At 40.1% G+C, this 8,566-nt stretch overlaps 1 non-coding gene and 1 pseudogene across 1 annotated transcript; both read left to right on the top strand.

The window, feature by feature from the left end:
• The first annotated feature begins 4,985 nt into the window (after window positions 1–4,985).
• Window positions 4,986–7,204, top strand: LOC110320536 (annotated as a pseudogene).
• A 1,190-nt stretch (window positions 7,205–8,394) lies between these two features.
• LOC115062983 lies at window positions 8,395–8,501 on the top strand. The gene has a single exon (XR_003842876.1). It is a non-coding gene; the product is annotated as a U6 spliceosomal RNA (small nuclear RNA).
• Window positions 8,502–8,566: the final 65 nt, after the last annotated feature.

Here is an 8,566-nt window from a genome sequence, read left to right as displayed (position 1 = left end):
ACTCAAATGTATACACACACACACACACACACACACACACACACACATGGCTTTATTTAGATAAAGGTTTTGGTCATATTGGGCTAGGAATTAATCATACTCCATCTACTAGGGTCTTCTCTAACCCCAGTTATCATTTTGATCCTATTTCAAAATAATACCACATACTTACGTCCATCATAAGTATACAACATGATATGCCATTTCACACCATAAGGAATGTAAACAAGCATGTACTTTCACAAAACCTCTGCATTTGATAACCCTAAACTCATAGAATGATGATGTTATATTAATTACACATACTTAAAACAGTTATCAGCATTTGTACATATATACACATATGCTCACATACAGATCAATGCCTTTCATGTTTATAAAAATACCTCTCACATTCATACATAAAGATATGTGAAGTATCAATGATTATTTATGTTGCACACAATATGCCTAAAATGAGAGCTATAAATAACAGAAAAATGTAAGTATAAGGATAAGCTTATGCAATTGCAGCAATGCACCTTCATATGCATTCAATTAAATCTGTCTTTGTGCTCCTGTATACAGACAAGAGAGGAAAGTTAGGGGTTAATACTTCCAGCTTTAGCTTCTAGTCTCACAGGGAGTCATTGGAGTCATTGTGAATGTGGGGCAGTTTGAATATAGAAAGAGGAAAAGAACCATTTCTTGGGAGAACAGACAGACCACACAGTTCTTTAAATAGACCACAACATGAGATCTCTAAATAAGGCTGAATCCCAGGAGCGTATAAGAAATTCTTTAGTCACAGTCAGCTTGTTCAGAGATGTCCTCGCAGAAGCTCTCTAGCAACAAGCTGATTGTGACCTCACATGCTCTACACGTAGGTTCAGGTATTACAGAGTGAGATTCAAAAGTTCATCAACCTGCTCTAATGTTTCATAAGCATATAACTTTATTTCATCTTCTATTGTGTAGTATTATGTAGTGTGCTAATAATGTTGTATCCTGTAAAAATAATGTATAGAATAGAGTAACAATGAGTGTTGGGCAAGAGGAAAATTATATGTTCTTTTCCTATTGTCTAAGAAATGCACAGCTCCATGTCTCAAACCAAAGCAAAATGATAAACTGTTCCCTTCATAATGCAATTCTTTCACATGCAACAAAAATGGCAAAGGATCAGAAAACACCTGTCTGTTAAGCATAGCTTGTACTCAAAACTCTCCATGTGTCCAGGTCCTAATAACAAAAGGGAAACAGAAAGATTTCCAAAAGTGATGATGACAAACTATAGAACATGAAGAAGTTGAGAGAAAACAGACACCTGTTGAGGACCACATCTCCCAACTCAAATATAGCTCTTATGTCATTTCTACTATTCTATTGTTTCTCTAATAAACAAACACTGAGATTATAAAGTCAGAGCAAACAGAATAGAATAAGAAAGACTAAGACGTGTCTCTTAATATGGGTGTTCTGGGTCTGGAAAAAAATCAGATAAAGAGGAAGAAGAAAACTAGATGCCCAGTTAAGTTGGACAACATAAAACTGTGTAAAATGAATCCTACTAAGGCTAATGGAGAAAAGCCAATAGAAAGTCAATGGCTGTACATCCCTAAAATCCCAGTGTTCTGGTTTATGAGGCCAACTAGGTTACATAGTATAAATCCAGACCCTATTGGGATGGTAGGGGGAAATAGAAAAGAAAGAAGAAAGAAAGGAAGGAAGGGAGGGAGGGAGGGAGGGAGGGAGGGAGGGAGGGAAGAAAGAAAGAAAGGAAGGAAGGGAGGGAGGGAGGGAGGGAGGGAGGGAGGGAGGGAGGAAGGAAGGAAGGAAGGAAGGAAGGAAGGAAGGAAGGAAGGAAGGAAGGAAGGAAAGAAGGAAGGAAGGAAGGAAGGAAGGAAGGAAGGAAGGAAGGAAGGAAGGAAAGAAGGAAGAAGTTTTTCATAGTTAAAAACAAACAATTTAAAGGAGCTTTAATGAGTGTCTCAAAATCCAATAATCCTTCCCCAATGGTTACTTAGTTATAACTAGGACACACTGGAAAGTTGTATCGTTAGCCAGAATCAATGTAGTCAAGCACCTGGGGGCCAAAATAAATATGATTTAATTATTCTTGTTCAAATCATTCTTAATCTTGGTGGCTGTTCCTGTAAACCAAGAGTGACATATAGCCAGGAGTAGGTCAGTATGCCCCCTGTTGTTCAGGAAATGAGGAGATTGAATCTGGTAAACGGAAGCAAAGCAGAGGCCATGACCTGGAGATGATGGGCTTATCTGAACTGTCACTGGAGAGTTCATAGGTGTATTTTGGGCAATCTCATGGTGATTAGCTAAGAAGGCGGTAAGCTTTGTGGTATAGCAAAGACTTCCAAAGTCTGAGCCCCACTGCTTTCAACCTTTATACATGAGGAAGACTAAGGAAAATGAGATCTGTCTTATCTTGAAGAAGCCTTTTTAGGATTCTTGAGGCCTATAAAATGAAACATTTGTTAGACTGCAAACATTTTTCAAAAGAGACAATAAGGATACTGGTTTCACCTCAAAGTTTCTGTTATGAATGAGGTGAAATGTGAGACTCTCAAATACACAAGCCTGGCAGCAAAGATTAAGAGAATAGACATTGGGTAAGAACTAAGTCACATGTCAGCTATGTACTAAAGTTTTCTTGACAAGTTCCATTTCTTGTAGAGCCCAGACATCAAGAAACAAGCAGCACTAAGCAAGAACATATAAAAGCTGGCATGCAATAAATTCCTCTGTAATTTCTAGCATGAGAAATGGCCTTAACTCTAGTGAGCATAGCTCAAGTAGGGATTGGGGGATTCTAAGAGGAAAATTTCTTGTTGGTAATATTGTTAATCAGTTAATGGATCGATTGCATCTGAATAATTGTCTTGACTTGATATTTTTGTTCTCCATATATTTACTGAACTTTCTCTTTATCAAGAAAGGATGTGCTAGGTGAAGTGTCAGGTTTGAAGTCATCTTCTTGTGTAATTTACAATCCAGGACATCCTGAAATAAACTAGTTGGCAAATCAAAGCCAAGTTGAAGTTGGTATAAGAAAATATGTTCCAAGCCGGGCGTGGTGGCGCACGCCTTTAATCCCAGCACTCGGGAGGCAGAGGCAGGCGGATTTCTGAGTTCCAGGCCAGCCTGGTCTACAGAGTGAGTTCCAGGACAGCCAGGGCTATACAGAGAAACCCTGTCTCGAAAAACCAAAAAAAAAAAAAAAAAAAAAAAGAAGAAGAAGAAGAAAATATGTTCCAGAATATAGCTGCATACAGGTACCAACATGTTTTCCGTGCCTACTTTTGCACCAAGGCAGAGAAAGTCACTGATTTAAACAGAATTTAATCATTGGAGGCAGAGGGAGGGAGGACCTGGGTGGGAGAGGGGAGAGGGAAGAGAGGAGAAGGGAGAGGGAGATTAGGTATTGTGGGAGGGATAATAGAGAAGCCCTGAGGGCCAGCAGTATGAATGGAAATATGCAACCTGGGGGGTGGATGAGAGATGGGAGAACCCTCTAGAATGTACCAGAGACCTGGGTGGTAAGAGAATCTCAGGACTCAATGGGAGGGACTTTAGATGAAATGCCCAACAGTGTGGAGAGGGAATTGTAGAATCCACCCCCAGGAGAAAGACAGGGCATCAAGTGGAGGGATAGGGTTACCATCCCAAAGTCAAAAACTCCAACCCAGAATTGTTTCTATCTGAAAGAACTACAGGGACAGAAATGGAGAAGAGCCTGAAGAAAGGTGGTCTAGTGAGCAGCCCAACTTGGGATCTATTTCAAGGGAAGGCTCCAAGGACTGACACTATTACTGATGCTATAGTGTGCTTACAGACAGGAGCCTAGCATAGTTGTCCTTCGAGAGGCCCATCAAGCAGCTGACCGAGACAGATGCAGATACTTACACCAAACCAGTGGTCTGAAGTCGGGGACCCCTGTGGTTGAACTAGGTAAAGGCTGGAAAAATTGAGGAGGAGGGAGACCCCATAGGAAGACCAGCAGTCTCAACTAAACTGGACCCCAGGGAGCTCCCAGAGAATAAGCCACCAACCAGGCAGCAAACACAGACTGGCCCAAGGCCCCAGCAGATATTCAGCAGAGGACGGCCTGCTCCTGCCCCAGTGAGAGAAGATGTTCCTAAACTTTGAGAGACTTGAGGACCTATGGAGTGGAGAGGTCTGGCAGGTAAGGAAATCCTCTTAGAGACAGAAGGAAGGAAGATTGGGATGTGGAACTGTGGGAGAGCAGACCAGGATGGGTAGCAACTGGACTGTAAAAAAATAAAAATAATAAAAAAATAAAATAAAAGGGAGCAGGAGCAACTATTCTTTATATTATACGGCTAACAGATAAACACAGAAGAAATAATGAAGTTAATAAATCACCACTTCAACTACCAGAAAAAAAGAAGTAAAAGAATGGATTACTCATAAAGCATAAGATATTCATGTTCTAAGATTTTCATGAAATATACTATGTATAATTGTTAATACACAGATGGTTTGTCTTTTTCCTTAGGCTAGAATCAAGATGAAAACTGTGCTAAATAACCAAAGCCAATATGAGAATAAATTACTACGATCCCTTATTTCATGCTTCTTTCCACATGAGCTATCATTGCCCAAATGTCTCAACACAGAAATAAAGGAAGACCAAGTAGTTTGTCAAAGGGAAAATGAAAAAGTTGATTATAACTAGTTTGTCATGCTTGTTTTCACTCAGCAGACTCTACTTCCAGGAAAACATTTTGTCTTTAGGAAATGATTGCCTCTGATTCTGACATGTTCTATTCTTTTAAGTGTTACAAACACCAAAAGAAATATTAAGTAGCATCATTTTATGTGACAAAATATTATTTATTATAAATGATGATTTTCCTACAATTTACTATTGAATAAAATTGTAATATTAAACAAGGGCAAATAATCATCCATGCCTTGGCTGTTATACTCCTCAGAGAGCAGAATAACTTCAACACACAGGAAATATGACGCATTCTCTCATGTTGGCTTCAAGGAACAGCTTTTCCCATTCTACATTTTTCATCTTGCTTAGACTCCCAGGATTGGAGAATTATCAATTCTAAGTTTCCTTTCTATTCTGTGTCATGTATATTGTGGCAGTGACTGGAAATATCACCATTCTTCGCATAATCCCAATTGACCACACCCTGCATGAGCCCATGTACCTCTTCCTGGCCTTGTTGGCTATCACTGACCTGGTCCTGTCCTCTTCCACACAACCTAAAATGCTGGCTATACTATGGTTTCACAATCATGAAATTGAATACAATGCCTGCCTCATCCAGGTGTTCTTCATACATGCCTTTTCTTCTGTGGAGTCTGGGGTGCTCATGACCATGGCCTTGGAACGCTATGTGGCTATCTGCTTCCCACTCTGACATTCCAGCATCCTGACCACATCTGTAGTCATCAAACTAGGGGCAGCTGTGATGGTGAGAGGGCTGCTGTGGGTGAGCCCCTTCTGCTTCATGGTCTCCAGAATGCCCTTCTGCCCCAACAATGTCATTCCCCAGTCCTTGTGTGAGCACATGGCTGTGCTCAAGTTGGTATGTGCTGATACCAGAGTCAATCGTGGATATGGACTCTCCGTGGCTGACTTTGACTTAATTGTCATCTTATGTGATGATTCTGAGGGCTGTGCTGAGGTTGCCCTCAGGTAAAGCTTGCCTCAAAGCTTTTGGTACATGTGCTTCTCATATTGGTGTCATCTTAACCATATATATATATCCCAGCCCTTTTCACCTTCCTCACCTACCACTTTGGCCACCATGTACCCTGAGTTGTGCACATCATATTTGCCAATGTAAGGGAATGCCAGGGTGGGGAGGTGGGAGTGGGTGAGTGGGTTGGGGGAGCACCCTTATACAAGCATATGATTAGTGATTTCCTGTTCTTATAATTTCATACTCACTTGACAGTCACAATTCTGTGACTGATTGCAATCTGTCAAAAAATAATGTGTTTATTACTTGGTTAGGATGTGCAAAGGAAAGTCTCCCCCTTAGATTCTAGTGTCATGGCCATCTTCTGATGCCACGCCTGTGAACAACCACCCTCACCATGTACCCCATACATTTGCCTCTATGACTTTCCAAGGTAAAAAGTGTCCCAACTCTAGTTATCATTTTTATTACTTTATACAGGAGTAAGTTTCCATACGACATTTTCTTACATAGTTACTTAAGACAACTTTCCACACATACTTCTCTCTCTCTCCATGACCTACCTCCTTTCCTCACCTCTCCCCTTCCACCACAAGTTTTCTATTGTTATTATCATTCATCAATACAACATGTTTTAAGTACTTCTGTGAATGCTTCAATTCTTTCTGGGCTCTCTAGCTTCCATGAGGGTGGTGCTCTTCCACCTAACCTATGATTGGTCATTTAATTGATTCTCAGTCTGCAAAATCAAATTCTATGCCTGCATCACTCATTCCAAGCTGTTTTATCCTTACTGTCCTCTCCGGTAGCTATAGATGCTCAGTAGACACATTCTTTAGTATGTCATTTTGTTCCAACTATGGCCAGTCTAGCTAGGAGCAGCTTCATCAGACACAAAGTATGCCATGTGATGCTCTTATCTTCATGTTCCCCTGGAAGTCCATCTGCCTAAGCCAGATTGTCTCTTACATCTACTGTGAACAAGTGACCATGCTCACATTGGTATGTAACACATCAGACAATAACCAGGTTCTCATGGACTTTTCTGTGGTTATATTTGATATTGACAATATAACAATAGGTGTTACGGGGCTGGAGAGGTGGTTCGGTGGTTAAGAGTACTAACTGCTCTTCCAAAGTTCCTGAGTTCAATTCCTAGCAATCACATGGTGGCTCATAACCATCTGTAATGGGATTCGATGCCCTCTTCTTGTAAGTCTGAAGGCAGCTACAGTGTGAAGATGAGTTACAGTGTACTTATATAGATAAAATAAATCTTTTTAAAAAACAATAGGTGGTGCTGTAGTTGGAGAAACTCTACCTAGTACAGATTCTTACACCTATACCAACATGCTATGCTCAAAATTTTCTCTTCCCATTGCTTTAGCTTCTATACTCTCAGAGTGGATCCTGTCATTCTGCTCAAACTCAACCACCTAGTTCTTTCCACCATTGAACCATTTTTGGGAGCTATATATGGCCAAGGTCCTTTGGAGTCCTGTGTAGTGAACAAGGAGTGACAATCATCTGTTCTTATTAGAATCATGCTTGGCAAAACCAGTAACAGACTGGCACCAGGGTCCCATGGGTCCCCAAAGCCAGAGTCAGGATCCTAACAATTTTATCATAGAGCTGTGCAGTTAGAATTTCCAGATACTCAGTTGCAAAATGTTTTGCTTACTGTATCTGCATGCACCTTACAAAAGAGGACACTGACATGGTTTTGCACTCTCTCTCTCTCATCTGCCTATCTGATGCTCTTAACTGTCCTGATTTTAGCTACCTACTCTCAAGGGTGTACAAGCAAGAGGGTGTGATACTAATAACCTCCCTGGCTGTGTCATCAGCACTTGAAGCCCTCCTTACAACATGTTATTTTTTTACATGTTATTTTTTTTATTCTTTCATATATTACTATAATTTCCCTTCCCTCATCTCCTCCCCCCACCTCCACTTTTCCTCCACATCCATTCTTCTCAGTCTCCCTCCAAAAACTGGTAGGCCTCCCAGGGATATCAATCAAACATACCACATCAAGACTCAGTAAGACTAGCTAGGTACCTCCCCTCATATTAAGGCTAGACAATGCAACTCAGTAGAAGGAAAAGTATTCCATAAGTAGGCAAAAGCATCAGAAACAGCCTTTACTTCTGCTAGGAATTACACAAGAAGACCAACCTATACAAATTTCATCCAAAGATATTTGTGCAAGATTTCCAAGTAAGTGGTCACCATGGTCTTTCAGACCAAGCCTCGGAAGTCTTTGACATGAAAGGGTATCATTTTGAGTGCTGTGCTTTAATAAATTTACTTTATCATGATTTTACTAGACATAAAAGTTTTCTTAGAACAATGTGTATGAGAACTCACATTCTAAACTTTCCACAGACTACATTAACACACTTATTTTCATTGAAGAGGAAGAAATCTAAAACTACACTACTAAGCATTACTCTGAATCAATATATAAAAGCTGGAAATTATTGGTCTATATGAGAAAGACAGAGGAAATTTGTTTTGCTTCTGCATTTCACAGCAGTTTTTACATCTGTGTGTTAGGTAGCAAGCATACCACATAATTCCAATTGATACTATAGGTTAAGTAAGAAGGTCTCAATTCAGCAGGCAACCTACAATGTATAATATTATAGCTATATTCAACTGTGGTTTCCAAATTAAACAAAATGATCTATGTAAAAGTGGAAATACAGTGCTCGCTTCGGCAGCACATATACTAAAATTGGAACGATACAGAGAAGATTAGCATGGCCCCTGCGCAAGGATGACACGCAAATTCGTGAAGCGTTCCATATTTTTCTTTAATTTCCCTTAACATCAATGGACTCAATTCCCCAATAAAAAGACATAGACTAGTAGACTGG

The sequence above is a fragment of the Mus pahari genome, chromosome 1 (genome assembly GCF_900095145.1).
Source record: "Mus pahari chromosome 1, PAHARI_EIJ_v1.1, whole genome shotgun sequence".
Lineage (NCBI taxonomy): Eukaryota > Metazoa > Chordata > Mammalia > Rodentia > Muridae > Mus > Mus pahari.
This window is presented reverse-complemented; position numbering and strand designations above follow the sequence as displayed.